Here is a 19,276-nt window from a genome sequence, read left to right on the forward strand (position 1 = left end):
CGGCCAATCGTGCCAGTGCTGTCCACTTGAAAGATCAGACGTGCTTTCTCCCGCTGTTATCTGCATTTCCCTGTCCTCTCTCGTTCCGCAGTGCCCCGCACAAAAGACAAACAGAATGAGAACACTATGCTAACGAGGAATTGATGCAGGAGGTTTTTATGCAGTTCCTCACCGTTTAAAATTGTTTTAGGTTCAATCTTTCGCTGTTGATCTTTTCCAAGGAGCGCTTTAAGGTGCTGCCAAAACGTTTAAAATTGGGGATGTTAAAATTCCTTCCCGTCGGGGAATTTCACCCCGGTCTCCCGCGTGACAGGCGGGGATACTCACAACGAGACTAACGAGGAAGTGAGCAATGCAATGTCTGTCAGAGTAAGAATCGAGCCTGTTACACAGGAACAGGATGCCATTCAGCCCCTCAAAGCTGTTGCACAGGAACAGGAGCAGAACATTCATACCCTTGATCCACTTGCACAGGTACAGCTAATAAATTATTTATGCTCATGTGATGTGTTTGCTATGAAATGAATTGTTAAAAAAATTAGCCTGCATTGGCCGGGAATCGAACCCGGGTCTCCCGCGTGGCAGGCGAGAATTCTACCCCTGAACCACCAATGCACGCCGACTTAATCGATTCTATTTTCTGGTAGCTACAATTTATTTTTGACTTTTGTTAATACAAGCGGGGACACTGCGTTAACATAAAAAGCAATATGCAGCAGATAATGCATCTGGAATTGTTGATTAAATGCTGGAAACACTTCGAAGGTCCTGGAAGATCTGTGGACAGAGAAACACAGGGTTAACCTCTCAGGTGCATGAGCTCTCGGTAGAGCTAAGATTTTGCACTTTTCTACGTCCCGTGGGAGTTTCCTTCCAACTTTGCTTAGCTGCTCAAAAATTACATAATTAAGAAACTAACCTTCCCCAAAAGAAAAAATAGGAGCAGGATTGGGCCATTCGGCCCCTCGAGCCCGCCATTTAAAAAGTTCGTGGCTGATGAGATCTTCGACACAACGCAACTTTGCCGCCCGTTCCCCATAACCTTTGACTCCCCTGTAGCTGAAATATATGTCTATCAGGCATACAGAACCCGTTTGACGTCTTACAGTGTGGCCCGAGGGATAGTGTGGAGAAGCTGGGATTGCTTTCCTCTGGAGGCTAAGAGGAAATTTAATAGAGGCTTGCAAAATTACAATGGGTTTTGATAGAGGAAATAAAGACAACCGCTTTCCAATGGCAGGAGGGATGGTAACCAGAGGTAGAATTGTCTTATGCAGCGAATGTTAAGGCCTCATGAATATCAGGATAAGTTATCACGGCCCAGTTACTCTGTCATTCGAGTCTTGCACACGTTGCTAATGTGGCATTTTTCACACTGGCAATGAGTTGACTGATAGCCGTGCTGTGAACAGCTAAGTTTGTTAGGGAGATGCAGTCGGCAAAATAATACATGGAAGACGGATAATAACCGTGACTGTTCTGAGGCAAGGAAGCGAATGCTGCACCTCGGTACCGAATGATGCGCTGCTGACTGTTGAGGCAACAGCAGCGGTGTGGAAAATTGAAAGCTTGATGAGGTGCAAGCATTGTTTCGCGTGGGTGCTTTGATTGCTGGCATTTCAAACAGCCAGAAAACGCACTGGTTCCCTGACCGGGAATCGAACCCGGGCCGCGGCGGTGAAAGCGCCGAATCCTATCCACGAGACCACCAGGGAAGCTGTGAGAAGCGGACTGCCAGCAAGCAGAACAAGGCAGTCTTTCCTCCTTGCTGCTTTGAAATTCAGGTCACTTTCACGCCAGGCAAACTTTTCGTACAAGATGACATTTTTTAGGCGACATCACAAAGGACATGTTCAGGAAACCACAGCATCAAGTGCGTGTAGGAGTCCACCTGAAATCTACTTGCTTCTGTGCTTTTCTCAGAGATACACAGTCAGAGAAAAGCCGTCGGGATATTGAATAATCAGCACCAAAATATCAAGGACAATACAGAGGAAACAGTAACGCACTGCTTGAGACAAAGACTCAAACATATGCACGAACACAGATGTGTGCTCACTTTGTGTGATTATGTCTCAGATATCCATATGATTCATGGAGGCGTGCAGTACAGTGTGAGGCCATTCGGCCAATCGTGCCAGTGCTGTCCACTTGAAAGATCAGACGTGCTTTCTCCCGCTGTTATCTGCATTTCCCTGTCCTCTCTCGTTCCGCAGTGCCCCGCACAAAAGACAAACAGAAGGAGAACACTATGCTAACGAGGAATTGATGCAGGAGGTTTTTATGCAGTTCCTCACCGTTTAAAATTGTTTTAGGTTCAATCTTTCGCTGTTGATCTTTTCCAAGGAGCGCTTTATGGTGCTGCCAAAACGTTTAAAATTGGGGATGTTAAAATTCCTTCCCGTCGGGGAATTTCACCCCGGTCTCCCGCGTGACAGGCGGGGATACTCACAACGAGACTAACGAGGAAGTGAGCAATGCAATGTCTGTCAGAGTAAGAATCGAGCCTGTTACACAGGAACAGGATGCCATTCAGCCCGTCAAAGCTGTTGCACAGGAACAGGAGCAGAACATTCATACCCTTGATCCACTTGCACAGGTACAGCTAATAAATTATTTATGCTCATGTGATGTGTTTGCTATGAAATGAATTGTTAAAAAAATTAGCCTGCATTGGCCGGGAATCGAACCCGGGTCTCCCGCGTGGCAGGCGAGAATTCTACCCCTGAACCACCAATGCACGCCGACGTAATCGATTCTATTTTCTGATAGCAACAATTTAATTTTGACTTTTGTTAATACAAGCGGGGACACTGCGTTAACATAAAAAGCAATATGCAGCAGATACTGCATCTGGAATTGTTGATTAAATGCTGGAGACACTTCGAAGGTCCTGGAAGATCTGTGGACAGAGAAACACAGGGTTAACCTCTCAGGTGCATGAGCTCTCGGTAGAGCTAAGATTTTGCACTTTTCTACGTCCCGTGGGAGTTTCCTTCCAACGTTGCTTAGCTGCTCAAAAATTACATAATTAAGAAACTAACCTTCCCCAAAAGAAAAAATAGGAGCAGGATTGGGCCATTCGGCCCCTCGAGCCCGCCATTTAAAAAGTTCGTGGCTGATGAGATCTTCGACACAACGCAACTTTGCCGCCCGTTCCCCATAACCTTTGACTCCCCTGTAGCTGAAATATATGTCTATCAGACATACAGAACCCGTTTGACGTCTTACAGTGTGTCCCGAGGGATAGTGTGGAGAAGCTGGGATTGCTTTCCTCTGGAGGCTAAGAGGAAATTTAATAGAGGCTTGCAAAATTACAATGGGTTTTGATAGAGGAAATAAAGACAACCGCTTTCCAATGGCATGAGGGATGGTAACCAGAGGTAGAATTGTCTTATGCAGCGAATGTTAAGGCCTCATGAATATCAGGATAAGTTATCACGGCCCAGTTACTCTGTCATTCGAGTCTTGCACACGTTGCTGATGTGGCATTTTTCACACTGGCAATGAGTTGACTGATAGCCGTGCTGTGAACAGCTAAGTTTGTTAGGGAGATGCAGTCGGCAAAATAATACATGGAAGACGGATAATAACCGTGACTGTTCTGAGGCAAGGAAGCGAATGCTGCACCTCGGTACCGAATGATGCGCTGCTGACTGTTGAGGCAACAGCAGCGGTGTGGAAAATTGAAAGGTTGATGAGGTGCAAGCATTGTTTCGCGCGGGTGCTTTGATTGCTGGCATTTCAAACAGCCAGATAAACGCACTGATTCCACTGACCGGGAATCGAACCCAGGCCGCCGAATCCTATCCACTAGACCACCAGGGAAACTGTGAGAAGCGGCCTGCCAGCAAGCAGAACAAGGCAGTCTTTCCTCCTTGCTGCTTTGAAATTCAGGTCACTTTCACGCCAGGCAAACTTTTCGTACAAGATGACATTTTTTAGGCGACATCACAAAGGACATGTTCAGGAAACCACAGCATCAAGTGCGTGTAGGAGTCCACCTGAAATCTATTTGCTTCTGTGCTTTTCTCAGAGATACACAGTCAGAGAAAAGCCGTCGGGATATTGAATAATCAGCACCAAAATATCAAGGACAATACAGAGGAAACAGTAATGCACTGCTTGAGACAAAGACTCAAACATATGCACGAACACAGATGTGTGCTCACTTTGTGTGAGTATGTCTCAGATATCCATATGATTCATGGAGGCGTGCAGTACAGTGTGAGGCCATTCGGCCAATCGTGCCAATGCTGTCCACTTGAAAGTTCAGACGTGCTTTCTCCCGCTGTTATCTGCATTTCCCTGTCCTCTCTCGTTCCGCAGTGCCCCGCACAAAAGACAAACAGAAGGAGAACACTATGCTAACGAGGAATTGATGCAGGAGGTTTTTATGCAGTTCCTCACCGTTTAAAATTGTTTTAGGTTCAATCTTTCGCTGTTGATCTTTTCCAAGGAGCGCTTTATGGTGCTGCCAAAACGTTTAAAATTGGGGATGTTAAAATTCCTTCCCGTCGGGGAATTTCACCCCGGTCTCCCGCGTGACAGGCGGGGATACTCACAACGAGACTAACGAGGAAGTGAGCAATGCAATGTCTGTCAGAGTAAGAATCGAGCCTGTTACACAGGAACAGGATGCCATTCAGCCCGTCAAAGCTGTTGCACAGCAACAGGAGCAGAACATTCATACCCTTGATCCACTTGCACAGGTACAGCTAATAAATTATTTATGCTCATGTGATGTGTTTGCTATGAAATGAATTGTTAAAAAAATTAGCCTGCATTGGCCGGGAATCGAACCCGGGTCTCCCGCGTGGCAGGCGAGAATTCTACCCCTGAACCACCAATGCACGCCGACTTAATCGATTCTATTTTCTGGTAGCTACAATTTATTTTTGACTTTTGTTAATACAAGCGGGGACACTGCGTTAACATAAAAAGCAATATGCAGCAGATACTGCATCTGGAATTGTTGATTAAATGCTGGAGACACTTCGAAGGTCCTGGAAGATCTGTGGACAGAGAAACACAGGGTTAACCTCTCAGGTGCATGAGCTCTCGGTAGAGCTAAGATTTTGCACTTTTCTACGTCCCGTGGGAGTTTCCTTCCAACGTTGCTTAGCTGCTCAAAAATTACATAATTAAGAAACTAACCTTCCCCAAAAGAAAAAATAGGAGCAGGATTGGGCTATTCGGCCCCTCGAGCCCGCCATTTAAAAAGTTCGTGGCTGATGAGATCTTCGACACAACGCAACTTTGCCGCCCGTTCCCCATAACCTTTGACTCCCCTGTAGCTGAAATATATGTCTATCAGACATACAGAACCCGTTTGACGTCTTACAGTGTGGCCCGAGGGATAGTGTGGAGAAGCTGGGATTGCTTTCCTCTGGAGGCTAAGAGGAAATTTAATAGAGGCTTGCAAAATTACAATGGGTTTTGATAGAGGAAATAAAGACAACCGCTTTCCAATGGCAGGAGGGATGGTAACCAGAGGTAGAATTGTCTTATGCAGCGAATGTTAAGGTCTCATGAATATCAGGATAAGTTATCACGGCCCAGTTACTCTGTCATTCGAGTCTTGCACACGTTGCTAATGTGGCATTTTTCACACTGGCAATGAGTTGACTGATAGCCGTGCTGTGAACAGCTAAGTTTGTTAGGGAGATGCATTCGGCAAAATAATACATGGAAGACGGATAATAACCGTGACTGTTCTGAGGCAAGGAAGCGAATGCTGCACCTCGGTACCGAATGATGCGCTGCTGACTGTTGAGGCAACAGCAGCGGTGTGGAAAATTGAAAGGTTGATGAGGTGCAAGCATTGTTTCGCGCGGGTGCTTTGATTGCTGGCATTTCAAACAGCCAGATAAACGCACTGGTTCCACTGACCGGGAATCGAACCCGGGCCGCCGAATCCTATTCACTAGACCACCAGGGAAGCTGTGAGAAGCGGCCTGCCAGCAAGCAGAACAAGGCAGTCTTTCCTCCTTGCTGCTTTGAAATTCAGGTCACTTTCACGCCAGGCAAACTTTTCGTACAAGATGACATTTTTTAGGCGACATCACAAAGGACATGTTCAGGAAACCACAGCATCAAGTGCGTGTAGGAGTCCACCTGAAATCTATTTGCTTCTGTGCTTTTCTCAGAGATACACAGTCAGAGAAAAGCCGTCGGGATATTGAATAATCAGCACCAAAATATCAAGGACAATACAGAGGAAACAGTAATGCACTGCTTGAGACAAAGACTCAAACATATGCACGAACACAGATGTGTGCTCACTTTGTGTGAGTATGTCTCAGATATCCATATGATTCATGGAGGCGTGCAGTACAGTGTGAGGCCATTCGGCCAATCGTGCCAGTGCTGTCCACTTGAAAGATCAGACGTGCTTTCTCCCGCTGTTATCTGCATTTCCCTGTCCTCTCTCGTTCCGCAGTGCCCCGCACAAAAGACAAACAGAAGGAGAACACTATGCTAACGAGGAATTGATGCAGGAGGTTTTTATGCAGTTCCTCACCGTTTAAAATTGTTTTAGGTTCAATCTTTCGCTGTTGATCTTTTCCAAGGAGCGCTTTATGGTGCTGCCAAAACGTTTAAAATTGGGGATGTTAAAATTCCTTCCCGTCGGGGAATTTCACCCCGGTCTCCCGCGTGACAGGCGGGGATACTCACAACGAGACTAACGAGGAAGTGAGCAATGCAATGTCTGTCAGAGTAAGAATCGAGCCTGTTACACAGGAACAGGATGCCATTCAGCCCGTCAAAGCTGTTGCACAGCAACAGGAGCAGAACATTCATACCCTTGATCCACTTGCACAGGTACAGCTAATAAATTATTTATGCTCATGTGATGAGTTTGCTATGAAATGAATTGTTAAAAAAATTAGCCTGCATTGGCCGGGAATCGAACCCGGGTCTCCCGCGTGGCAGGCGAGAATTCTACCCCTGAACCACCAATGCACGCCGACTTAATCGATTCTATTTTCTGGTAGCTACAATTTATTTTTGACTTTTGTTAATACAAGCGGGGACACTGCGTTAACATAAAAAGCAATATGCAGCAGATACTGCATCTGGAATTGTTGATTAAATGCTGGAGACACTTCGAAGGTCCTGGAAGATCTGTGGACAGAGAAACACAGGGTTAACCTCTCAGGTGCATGAGCTCTCGGTAGAGCTAAGATTTTGCACTTTTCTACGTCCCGTGGGAGTTTCCTTCCAACGTTGCTTAGCTGCTCAAAAATTACATAATTAAGAAACTAACCTTCCCCAAAAGAAAAAATAGGAGCAGGATTGGGCTATTCGGCCCCTCGAGCCCGCCATTTAAAAAGTTCGTGGCTGATGAGATCTTCGACACAACGCAACTTTGCCGCCCGTTCCCCATAACCTTTGACTCCCCTGTAGCTGAAATATATGTCTATCAGACATACAGAACCCGTTTGACGTCTTACAGTGTGGCCCGAGGGATAGTGTGGAGAAGCTGGGATTGCTTTCCTCTGGAGGCTAAGAGGAAATTTAATAGAGGCTTGCAAAATTACAATGGGTTTTGATAGAGGAAATAAAGACAACCGCTTTCCAATGGCAGGAGGGATGGTAACCAGAGGTAGAATTGTCTTATGCAGCGAATGTTAAGGTCTCATGAATATCAGGATAAGTTATCACGGCCCAGTTACTCTGTCATTCGAGTCTTGCACACGTTGCTAATGTGGCATTTTTCACACTGGCAATGAGTTGACTGATAGCCGTGCTGTGAACAGCTAAGTTTGTTAGGGAGATGCATTCGGCAAAATAATACATGGAAGACGGATAATAACCGTGACTGTTCTGAGGCAAGGAAGCGAATGCTGCACCTCGGTACCGAATGATGCGCTGCTGACTGTTGAGGCAACAGCAGCGGTGTGGAAAATTGAAAGGTTGATGAGGTGCAAGCATTGTTTCGCGCGGGTGCTTTGATTGCTGGCATTTCAAACAGCCAGATAAACGCACTGGTTCCACTGACCGGGAATCGAACCCGGGCCGCCGAATCCTATTCACTAGACCACCAGGGAAGCTGTGAGAAGCGGCCTGCCAGCAAGCAGAACAAGGCAGTCTTTCCTCCTTGCTGCTTTGAAATTCAGGTCACTTTCACGCCAGGCAAACTTTTCGTACAAGATGACATTTTTTAGGCGACATCACAAAGGACATGTTCAGGAAACCACAGCATCAAGTGCGTGTAGGAGTCCACCTGAAATCTATTTGCTTCTGTGCTTTTCTCAGAGATACACAGTCAGAGAAAAGCCGTCGGGATATTGAATAATCAGCACCAAAATATCAAGGACAATACAGAGGAAACAGTAATGCACTGCTTGAGACAAAGACTCAAACATATGCACGAACACAGATGTGTGCTCACTTTGTGTGAGTATGTCTCAGATATCCATATGATTCATGGAGGCGTGCAGTACAGTGTGAGGCCATTCGGCCAATCGTGCCAGTGCTGTCCACTTGAAAGATCAGACGTGCTTTCTCCCGCTGTTATCTGCATTTCCCTGTCCTCTCTCGTTCCGCAGTGCCCCGCACAAAAGACAAACAGAAGGAGAACACTATGCTAACGAGGAATTGATGCAGGAGGTTTTTATGCAGTTCCTCACCGTTTAAAATTGTTTTAGGTTCAATCTTTCGCTGTTGATCTTTTCCAAGGAGCGCTTTATGGTGCTGCCAAAACGTTTAAAATTGGGGATGTTAAAATTCCTTCCCGTCGGGGAATTTCACCCCGGTCTCCCGCGTGACAGGCGGGGATACTCACAACGAGACTAACGAGGAAGTGAGCAATGCAATGTCTGTCAGAGTAAGAATCGAGCCTGTTACACAGGAACAGGATGCCATTCAGCCCGTCAAAGCTGTTGCACAGCAACAGGAGCAGAACATTCATACCCTTGATCCACTTGCACAGGTACAGCTAATAAATTATTTATGCTCATGTGATGTGTTTGCTATGAAATGAATTGTTAAAAAAATTAGCCTGCATTGGCCGGGAATCGAACCCGGGTCTCCCGCGTGGCAGGCGAGAATTCTACCCCTGAACCACCAATGCACGCCGACTTAATCGATTCTATTTTCTGGTAGCTACAATTTATTTTTGACTTTTGTTAATACAAGCGGGGACACTGCGTTAACATAAAAAGCAATATGCAGCAGATACTGCATCTGGAATTGTTGATTAAATGCTGGAGACACTTCGAAGGTCCTGGAAGATCTGTGGACAGAGAAACACAGGGTTAACCTCTCAGGTGCATGAGCTCTCGGTAGAGCTAAGATTTTGCACTTTTCTACGTCCCGTGGGAGTTTCCTTCCAACGTTGCTTAGCTGCTCAAAAATTACATAATTAAGAAACTAACCTTCCCCAAAAGAAAAAATAGGAGCAGGATTGGGCTATTCGGCCCCTCGAGCCCGCCATTTAAAAAGTTCGTGGCTGATGAGATCTTCGACACAACGCAACTTTGCCGCCCGTTCCCCATAACCTTTGACTCCCCTGTAGCTGAAATATATGTCTATCAGACATACAGAACCCGTTTGACGTCTTACAGTGTGGCCCGAGGGATAGTGTGGAGAAGCTGGGATTGCTTTCCTCTGGAGGCTAAGAGGAAATTTAATAGAGGCTTGCAAAATTACAATGGGTTTTGATAGAGGAAATAAAGACAACCGCTTTCCAATGGCAGGAGGGATGGTAACCAGAGGTAGAATTGTCTTATGCAGCGAATGTTAAGGTCTCATGAATATCAGGATAAGTTATCACGGCCCAGTTACTCTGTCATTCGAGTCTTGCACACGTTGCTAATGTGGCATTTTTCACACTGGCAATGAGTTGACTGATAGCCGTGCTGTGAACAGCTAAGTTTGTTAGGGAGATGCAGTCGGCAAAATAATACATGGAAGACGGATAATAACCGTGACTGTTCTGAGGCAAGGAAGCGAATGCTGCACCTCGGTACCGAATTATGCGCTGCTGACTGTTGAGGCAACAGCAGCGGGGTGGAAAATTGAAAGGTTGATGAGGTGCAAGCATTGTTTCGCGCGGGTGCTTTGATTGCTGGCATTTCAAACAGCCAGAAAATGCACTGGTTTCCTGACCGGGAATCGATCCCGGGCCGCGGCGGTGAAAGCGCCGAATCCTATCCACTAGACCACCAGGAAAGCTGTGAGAAGCGGCCTGCCAGCAAGCAGAACAAGGCAGTCTTTCCTCCTTGCTGCTTTGAAATTCAGGTCACTTTCACGCCAGGCAAACTTTTCGTCCAAGATGATATTTTTTAGGCGACATCACAAAGGACATGTTCAGGAAACCACAGCATCAAGTGCGTGTAGGAGTCCACCTGAAATCTATTTGCTTCTGTGCTTTTCTCAGAGATACACAGTCAGAGAAAAGCCGTCGGGATATTGAATAATCAGCACCAAAATATCAAGGACAATACAGAGGAAACAGTAATGCACTGCTTGAGACAAAGACTCAAACATATGCACGAACACAGATGTGTGCTCACTTTGTGTGATTATGTCTCAGATATCCATATGATTCATGGAGGCGTGCAGTACAGTGTGAGGCCATTCGGCCAATCGTGCCAGTGCTGTCCACTTGAAAGATCAGACGTGCTTTCTCCCGCTGTTATCTGCATTTCCCTGTCCTCTCTCGTTCCGCAGTGCCCCGCACAAAAGACAAACAGAAGGAGAACACTGTGCTAACGAGGAATTGATGCAGGAGGTTTTTATGCAGTTCCTCACCGTTTAAAATTGTTTTAGGTTCAATCTTTCGCTGTTGATCTTTTCCAAGGAGCGCTTTATGGTGCTGCCAAAACGTTTAAAATTGGGGATGTTAAAATTCCTTCCCGTCGAGGAATTTCACCCCGGTCTCCCGCGTGACAGGCGGGGATACTCACAACGAGACTAACGAGGAAGTGAGCAATGCAATGTCTGTCAGAGTAAGAATCGAGCCTGTTACACAGGAACAGGATGCCATTCAGCCCCTCAAAGCTGTTGCACAGGAACAGGAGCAGAACATTCATACCCTTGATCCGCTTGCACAGGTACAGCTAATAAATTATTTATGCTCATGTGATGTGTTTGCTATGAAATGAATTGTTAAAAAAATTAGCCTGCATTGGCCGGGAATCGATCCCGGGTCTCCCGCGTGGCAGGCGAGAATTCTACCCCTGAACCACCAATGCACGCCGACTTAATCGATTCTATTTTCTGGTAGCTACAATTTATTTTTGACTTTTGTTAATACAAGCGGGGACACTGCGTTAACATAAAAAGCAATATGCAGCAGATACTGCATCTGGAATTGTTGATTAAATGCTGGAAACACTTCGAAGGTCCTGGAAGATCTGTGGACAGAGAAACACAGGGTTAACCTCTCAGGTGCATGAGCTCTCGGTAGAGCTAAGATTTTGCACTTTTCTACGTCCCGTGGGAGTTTCCTTCCAACGTTGCTTAGCTGCTCAAAAATTACATAATTAAGAAACTAACCTTCCCCAAAAGAAAAAATAGGAGCAGGATTGGGCCATTCGGCCCCTCGAGCCCGCCATTTAAAAAGTTCGTGGCTGATGAGATCTTCGACACAACGCAACTTTGCCGCCCGTTCCCCATAACCTTTGACTCCCCTGTAGCTGAAATATATGTCTATCAGACATACAGAACCCGTTTGACGTCTTACAGTGTGGCCCGAGGGATAGTGTGGAGAAGCTGGGATTGCTTTCCTCTGGAGGCTAAGAGGAAATTTAATAGAGGCTTGCAAAATTACAATAGGTTTTGATAGAGGAAATAAAGACAACCGCTTTCCAATGGCAGGAGGGATGGTAACCAGAGGTAGAATTGTCTTATGCAGCGAATGTTAAGGCCTCATGAATATCAGGATAAGTTATCACGGCCCAGTTACTCTGTCATTCGAGTCTTGCACAAGTTGCTAATGTGGCATTTTTCACACTGGCAATGAGTTGACTGATAGCCGTGCTGTGAACAGCTAAGTTTGTTAGGGAGATGCATTCGGCAAAATAATACATGGAAGACGGATAATAACCGTGACTGTTCTGAGGCAAGGAAGCGAATGCTGCACCTCGGTACCGAATGATGCGCTGCTGAATGTTGAGGCAACAGCAGCGGTGTGGAAAATTGAAAGGTTGATGATGTGCAAGCATTGTTTCGCGCGGGTGCTTTGATTGCTGGCATTTCAAACAGCCAGATAAACGCACTGATTCCACTGACCGGGAATCGAACCCAGGCCGCCGAATCCTATCCACTAGACCACCAGGGAAACTGTGAGAAGCGGCCTGCCAGCAAGCAGAACAAGGCAGTCTTTCCTCCTTGCTGCTTTGAAATTCAGGTCACTTTCACGCCAGGCAAACTTTTCGTACAAGATGACATTTTTTAGGCGACATCACAAAGGACATGTTCAGGAAACCACAGCATCAAGTGCGTGTAGGAGTCCACCTGAAATCTATTTGCTTCTGTGCTTTTCTCAGAGATACACAGTCAGAGAAAAGCCGTCGGGATATTGAATAATCAGCACCAAAATATCAAGGACAATACAGAGGAAACAGTAATGCACTGCTTGAGACAAAGACTCAAACATATGCACGAACACAAATGTGTGCTCACTTTGTGTGAGTATGTCTCAGATATCCATATGATTCATGGAGGCGTGCAGTACAGTGTGAGGCCATTCGGCCAATCGTGCCAGTGCTGTCCACTTGAAAGATCAGACGTGCTTTCTCCCGCTGTTATCTGCATTTCCCTGTCCTCTCTCGTTCCGCAGTGCCCCGCACAAAAGACAAACAGTAGGAGAACACTATGCTAACGAGGAATTGATGCAGGAGGTTTTTATGCAGTTCCTCACCGTTTAAAATTGTTTTAGGTTCAATCTTTCGCTGTTGATCTTTTCCAAGGAGCGCTTTATGGTGCTGCCAAAACGTTTAAAATTGGGGATGTTAAAATTCCTTCCCGTCGGGGAATTTCACCCCGGTCTCCCGCGTGACAGGCGGGGATACTCACAACGAGACTAACGAGGAAGTGAGCAATGCAATGTCTGTCAGAGTAAGAATCGAGCCTGTTACACAGGAACAGGATGCCATTCAGCCCGTCAAAGCTGTTGCACAGCAACAGGAGCAGAACATTCATACCCTTGATCCACTTGCACAGGTACAGCTAATAAATTATTTATGCTCATGTGATGTGTTTGCTATGAAATGAATTGTTAAAAAAATTAGCCTGCATTGGCCGGGAATCGAACCCGGGTCTCCCGCGTGGCAGGCGAGAATTCTACCCCTGAACCACCAATGCACGCCGACTTAATCGATTCTATTTTCTGGTAGCTACAATTTATTTTTGACTTTTGTTAATACAAGCGGGGACACTGCGTTAACATAAAAAGCAATATGCAGCAGATACTGCATCTGGAATTGTTGATTAAATGCTGGAGACACTTCGAAGGTCCTGGAAGATCTGTGGACAGAGAAACACAGGGTTAACCTCTCAGGTGCATGAGCTCTCGGTAGAGCTAAGATTTTGCACTTTTCTACGTCCCGTGGGAGTTTCCTTCCAACGTTGCTTAGCTGCTCAAAAATTACATAATTAAGAAACTAACCTTCCCCAAAAGAAAAAATAGGAGCAGGATTGGGCTATTCGGCCCCTCGAGCCCGCCATTTAAAAAGTTCGTGGCTGATGAGATCTTCGACACAACGCAACTTTGCCGCCCGTTCCCCATAACCTTTGACTCCCCTGTAGCTGAAATATATGTCTATCAGACATACAGAACCCGTTTGACGTCTTACAGTGTGGCCCGAGGGATAGTGTGGAGAAGCTGGGATTGCTTTCCTCTGGAGGCTAAGAGGAAATTTAATAGAGGCTTGCAAAATTACAATGGGTTTTGATAGAGGAAATAAAGACAACCGCTTTCCAATGGCAGGAGGGATGGTAACCAGAGGTAGAATTGTCTTATGCAGCGAATGTTAAGGTCTCATGAATATCAGGATAAGTTATCACGGCCCAGTTACTCTGTCATTCGAGTCTTGCACACGTTGCTAATGTGGCATTTTTCACACTGGCAATGAGTTGACTGATAGCCGTGCTGTGAACAGCTAAGTTTGTTAGGGAGATGCATTCGGCAAAATAATACATGGAAGACGGATAATAACCGTGACTGTTCTGAGGCAAGGAAGCGAATGCTGCACCTCGGTACCGAATGATGCGCTGCTGACTGTTGAGGCAACAGCAGCGGTGTGGAAAATTGAAAGGTTGATGAGGTGCAAGCATTGTTTCGCGCGGGTGCTTTGATTGCTGGCATTTCAAACAGCCAGATAAACGCACTGGTTCCACTGACCGGGAATCGAACCCGGGCCGCCGAATCCTATTCACTAGACCACCAGGGAAGCTGTGAGAAGCGGCCTGCCAGCAAGCAGAACAAGGCAGTCTTTCCTCCTTGCTGCTTTGAAATTCAGGTCACTTTCACGCCAGGCAAACTTTTCGTACAAGATGACATTTTTTAGGCGACATCACAAAGGACATGTTCAGGAAACCACAGCATCAAGTGCGTGTAGGAGTCCACCTGAAATCTATTTGCTTCTGTGCTTTTCTCAGAGATACACAGTCAGAGAAAAGCCGTCGGGATATTGAATAATCAGCACCAAAATATCAAGGACAATACAGAGGAAACAGTAATGCACTGCTTGAGACAAAGACTCAAACATATGCACGAACACAGATGTGTGCTCACTTTGTGTGAGTATGTCTCAGATATCCATATGATTCATGGAGGCGTGCAGTACAGTGTGAGGCCATTCGGCCAATCGTGCCAGTGCTGTCCACTTGAAAGATCAGACGTGCTTTCTCCCGCTGTTATCTGCATTTCCCTGTCCTCTCTCGTTCCGCAGTGCCCCGCACAAAAGACAATCAGAAGGAGAACACTATGCTAACGAGGAATTGATGCAGGAGGTTTTTATGCAGTTCCTCACCGTTTAAAATTGTTTTAGGTTCAATCTTTCGCTGTTGATCTTTTCCAAGGAGCGCTTTATGGTGCTGCCAAAACGTTTAAAATTGGGGATGTTAAAATTCCTTCCCGTCGGGGAATTTCACCCCGGTCTCCCGCGTGACAGGCGGGGATACTCACAACGAGACTAACGAGGAAGTGAGCAATGCAATGTCTGTCAGAGTAAGAATCGAGCCTGTTACACAGGAACAGGATGCCATTCAGCCCTTCAAAGCTGTTGCACAGCAACAGGAGCAGAACATTCATACCCTTGATCCACTTGCACAGGTACAGCTAATAAATTATTTATGCTCATGTGATGTGTTTGCTATGAAATGAATTGTTAAAAAAATTAGCCTGCATTGGCCGGGAATCGAACCCGGGTCTCCCGCGTGGCAGGCGAGAATTCTACCCCTGAACCATCAATGCACGCCGACTTAATCGATTCTATTTTCTGGTAGCTACAATTTATTTTTGACTTTTGTTAATACAAGCGGGGACACTGCGTTAACATAAAAAGCAATATGCAGCAGATACTGCATCTGGAATTGTTGATTAAATGCTGGAGACACTTCGAAGGTCCTGGAAGATCTGTGGACAGAGAAACACAGGGTTAACCTCTCAGGTGCATGAGCTCTCGGTAGAGCTAAGATTTTGCACTTTTCTACGTCCCGTGGGAGTTTCCTTCCAACGTTGCTTAGCTGCTCAAAAATTACATAATTAAGAAACTAACCTTCCCCAAAAGAAAAAATAGGAGCAGGATTGGGCTATTCGGCCCCTCGAGCCCGCCATTTAAAAAGTTCGTGGCTGATGAGATCTTCGACACAACGCAACTTTGCCGCCCGTTCCCCATAACCTTTGACTCCCCTGTAGCTGAAATATATGTCTATCAGACATACAGAACCCGTTTGACGTCTTACAGTGTGGCCCGAGGGATAGTGTGGAGAAGCTGGGATTGCTTTCCTCTGGAGGCTAAGAGGAAATTTAATAGAGGCTTGCAAAATTACAATGGGTTTTGATAGAGGAAATAAAGACAACCGCTTTCCAATGGCAGGAGGGATGGTAACCAGAGGTAGAATTGTCTTATGCAGCGAATGTTAAGGTCTCATGAATATCAGGATAAGTTATCACGGCCCAGTTACTCTGTCATTCGAGTCTTGCACACGTTGCTAATGTGGCATTTTTCACACTGGCAATGAGTTGACTGATAGCCGTGCTGTGAACAGCTAAGTTTGTTAGGGAGATGCAGTCGGCAAAATAATACATGGAAGACGGATAATAACCGTGACTGTTCTGAGGCAAGGAAGCGAATGCTGCACCTCGGTACCGAATGATGCGCTGCTGACTGTTGAGGCAACAGCAGCGGGGTGGAAAATTGAAAGGTTGATGAGGTGCAAGCATTGTTTCGCGCGGGTGCTTTGATTGCTGGCATTTCAAACAGCCAGAAAATGCACTGGTTCCCTGACCGGGAATCGATCCCGGGCCGCGGCGGTGAAAGCGCCGAATCCTATCCACTAGACCACCAGGAAAGCTGTGAGAAGCGGCCTGCCAGCAAGCAGAACAAGGCAGTCTTTCCTCCTTGCTGCTTTGAAATTCAGGTCACTTTCACGCCAGGCAAACTTTTCGTCCAAGATGACATTTTTTAGGCGACATCACAAAGGACATGTTCAGGAAACCACAGCATCAAGTGCGTGTAGGAGTCCACCTGAAATCTATTTGCTTCTGTGCTTTTCTCAGAGATACACAGTCAGAGAAAAGCCGTCGGGATATTGAATAATCAGCACCAAAATATCAAGGACAATACAGAGGAAACAGTAATGCACTGCTTGAGACAAAGACTCAAACATATGCACGAACACAGATGTGTGCTCACTTTGTGTGATTATGTCTCAGATATCCATATGATTCATGGAGGCGTGCAGTACAGTGTGAGGCCATTCGGCCAATCGTGCCAGTGCTGTCCACTTGAAAGATCAGACGTGCTTTCTCCCGCTGTTATCTGCATTTCCCTGTCCTCTCTCGTTCCGCAGTGCCCCGCACAAAAGACAAACAGAAGGAGAACACTGTGCTAACGAGGAATTGATGCAGGAGGTTTTTATGCAGTTCCTCACCGTTTAAAATTGTTTTAGGTTCAATCTTTCGCTGTTGATCTTTTCCAAGGAGCGCTTTATGGTGCTGCCAAAACGTTTAAAATTGGGGATGTTAAAATTCCTTCCCGTCGAGGAATTTCACCCCGGTCTCCCGCGTGACAGGCGGGGATACTCACAACGAGACTAACGAGGAAGTGAGCAATGCAATGTCTGTCAGAGTAAGAATCGAGCCTGTTACACAGGAACAGGATGCCATTCAGCCCCTCAAAGCTGTTGCACAGGAACAGGAGCAGAACATTCATACCCTTGATCCGCTTGCACAGGTACAGCTAATAAATTATTTATGCTCATGTGATGTGTTTGCTATGAAATGAATTGTTAAAAAAATTAGCCTGCATTGGCCGGGAATCGATCCCGGGTCTCCCGCGTGGCAGGCGAGAATTCTACCCCTGAACCACCAATGCACGCCGACTTAATCGATTCTATTTTCTGGTAGCTACAATTTATTTTTGACTTTTGTTAATACAAGCGGGGACACTGCGTTAACATAAAAAGCAATATGCAGCAGATACTGCATCTGGAATTGTTGATTAAATGCTGGAAACACTTCGAAGGTCCTGGAAGATCTGTGGACAGAGAAACACAGGGTTAACCTCTCAGGTGCATGAGCTCTCGGTAGAGCTAAGATTTTGCACTTTTCTACGTCCCGTGGGAGTTTCCTTCCAACGTTGCTTAGCTGCTCAAAAATTACATAATTAAGAAACTAACCTTCCCCAAAAGAAAAAATAGGAGCAGGATTGGGCCATTCGGCCCCTCGAGCCCGCCATTTAAAAAGTTCGTGGCTGATGAGATCTTCGACACAACGCAACTTTGCCGCCCGTTTCCCATAACCTTTGACTCCCCTGTAGCTGAAATATATGTCTATCAGACATACAGAACCCGTTTGACGTCTTACAGTGTGGCCCGAGGGATAGTGTGGAGAAGCTGGGATTGCTTTCCTCTGGAGGCTAAGAGGAAATTTAATAGAGGCTTGCAAAATTACAATAGGTTTTGATAGAGGAAATAAAGACAACCGCTTTCCAATGGCAGGAGGGATGGTAACCAGAGGTAGAATTGTCTTATGCAGCGAATGTTAAGGCCTCATGAATATCAGGATAAGTTATCACGGCCCAGTTACTCTGTCATTCGAGTCTTGCACAAGTTGCTAATGTGGCATTTTTCACACTGGCAATGAGTTGACTGATAGCCGTGCTGTGAACAGCTAAGTTTGTTAGGGAGATGCATTCGGCAAAATAATACATGGAAGACGGATAATAACCGTGACTGTTCTGAGGCAAGGAAGCGAATGCTGCACCTCGGTACCGAATGATGCGCTGCTGACTGTTGAGGCAACAGCAGCGGTGTGGAAAATTGAAAGGTTGATGAGGTGCAAGCATTGTTTCGCGCGGGTGCTTTGATTGCTGGCATTTCAAACAGCCAGATAAACGCACTGATTCCACTGACCGGGAATCGAACCCAGGCCGCCGAATCCTATCCACTAGACCACCAGGGAAACTGTAAGAAGCGGCCTGCCAGCAAGCAGAACAAGGCAGTCTTTCCTCCTTGCTGCTTTGAAATTCAGGTCACTTTCACGCCAGGCAAACTTTTCGTACAAGATGACATTTTTTAGGCGACATCACAAAGGACATGTTCAGGAAACCACAGCATCAAGTGCGTGTAGGAGTCCACCTGAAATCTATTTGCTTCTGTGCTTTTCTCAGAGATACACAGTCAGAGAAAAGCCGTCGGGATATTGAATAATCAGCACCAAAATATCAAGGACAATACAGAGGAAACAGTAATGCACTGCTTGAGACAAAGACTCAAACATATGCACGAACACAGATGTGTGCTCACTTTGTGTGAGTATGTCTCAGATATCCATATGATTCATGGAGGCGTGCAGTACAGTGTGAGGCCATTCGGCCAATCGTGCCAATGCTGTCCACTTGAAAGTTCAGACGTGCTTTCTCCCGCTGTTATCTGCATTTCCCTGTCCTCTCTCGTTCCGCAGTGCCCCGCACAAAAGACAAACAGAAGGAGAACACTATGCTAACGAGGAATTGATGCAGGAGGTTTTTATGCAGTTCCTCACCGTTTAAAATTGTTTTAGGTTCAATCTTTCGCTGTTGATCTTTTCCAAGGA

The 19,276-nt window shown here is 46.1% G+C and overlaps 6 non-coding genes across 6 annotated transcripts; all 6 read right to left on the reverse strand.

Moving 5' to 3' along the window:
- Window positions 1-544: 544 nt before the first annotated feature.
- On the reverse strand, window positions 545-615 carry trnag-gcc (transfer RNA glycine (anticodon GCC)). Its single transcript has one exon. It is a non-coding gene; the product is annotated as a tRNA-Gly (tRNA).
- A 2,054-nt stretch (window positions 616-2,669) lies between these two features.
- On the reverse strand, window positions 2,670-2,740 carry trnag-gcc (transfer RNA glycine (anticodon GCC)). Its single transcript has one exon. It is a non-coding gene; the product is annotated as a tRNA-Gly (tRNA).
- Window positions 2,741-4,782: 2,042 nt separating this feature from the next.
- trnag-gcc (transfer RNA glycine (anticodon GCC)) lies at window positions 4,783-4,853 on the reverse strand. Its single transcript has one exon. It is a non-coding gene; the product is annotated as a tRNA-Gly (tRNA).
- A 2,042-nt stretch (window positions 4,854-6,895) lies between these two features.
- On the reverse strand, window positions 6,896-6,966 carry trnag-gcc (transfer RNA glycine (anticodon GCC)). Its single transcript has one exon. It is a non-coding gene; the product is annotated as a tRNA-Gly (tRNA).
- A 2,042-nt stretch (window positions 6,967-9,008) lies between these two features.
- On the reverse strand, window positions 9,009-9,079 carry trnag-gcc (transfer RNA glycine (anticodon GCC)). The gene has a single exon. It is a non-coding gene; the product is annotated as a tRNA-Gly (tRNA).
- Window positions 9,080-13,246: 4,167 nt separating this feature from the next.
- trnag-gcc (transfer RNA glycine (anticodon GCC)) lies at window positions 13,247-13,317 on the reverse strand. The gene has a single exon. It is a non-coding gene; the product is annotated as a tRNA-Gly (tRNA).
- Window positions 13,318-19,276: the final 5,959 nt, after the last annotated feature.

The sequence above is a fragment of the Somniosus microcephalus genome, unplaced genomic scaffold (genome assembly GCF_052327205.1).
Source record: "Somniosus microcephalus isolate GS21.2 unplaced genomic scaffold, FLI_Smic_1.0 unresolved_chr8, whole genome shotgun sequence".
NCBI classification, from domain to species: domain Eukaryota; kingdom Metazoa; phylum Chordata; class Chondrichthyes; order Squaliformes; family Somniosidae; genus Somniosus; species Somniosus microcephalus.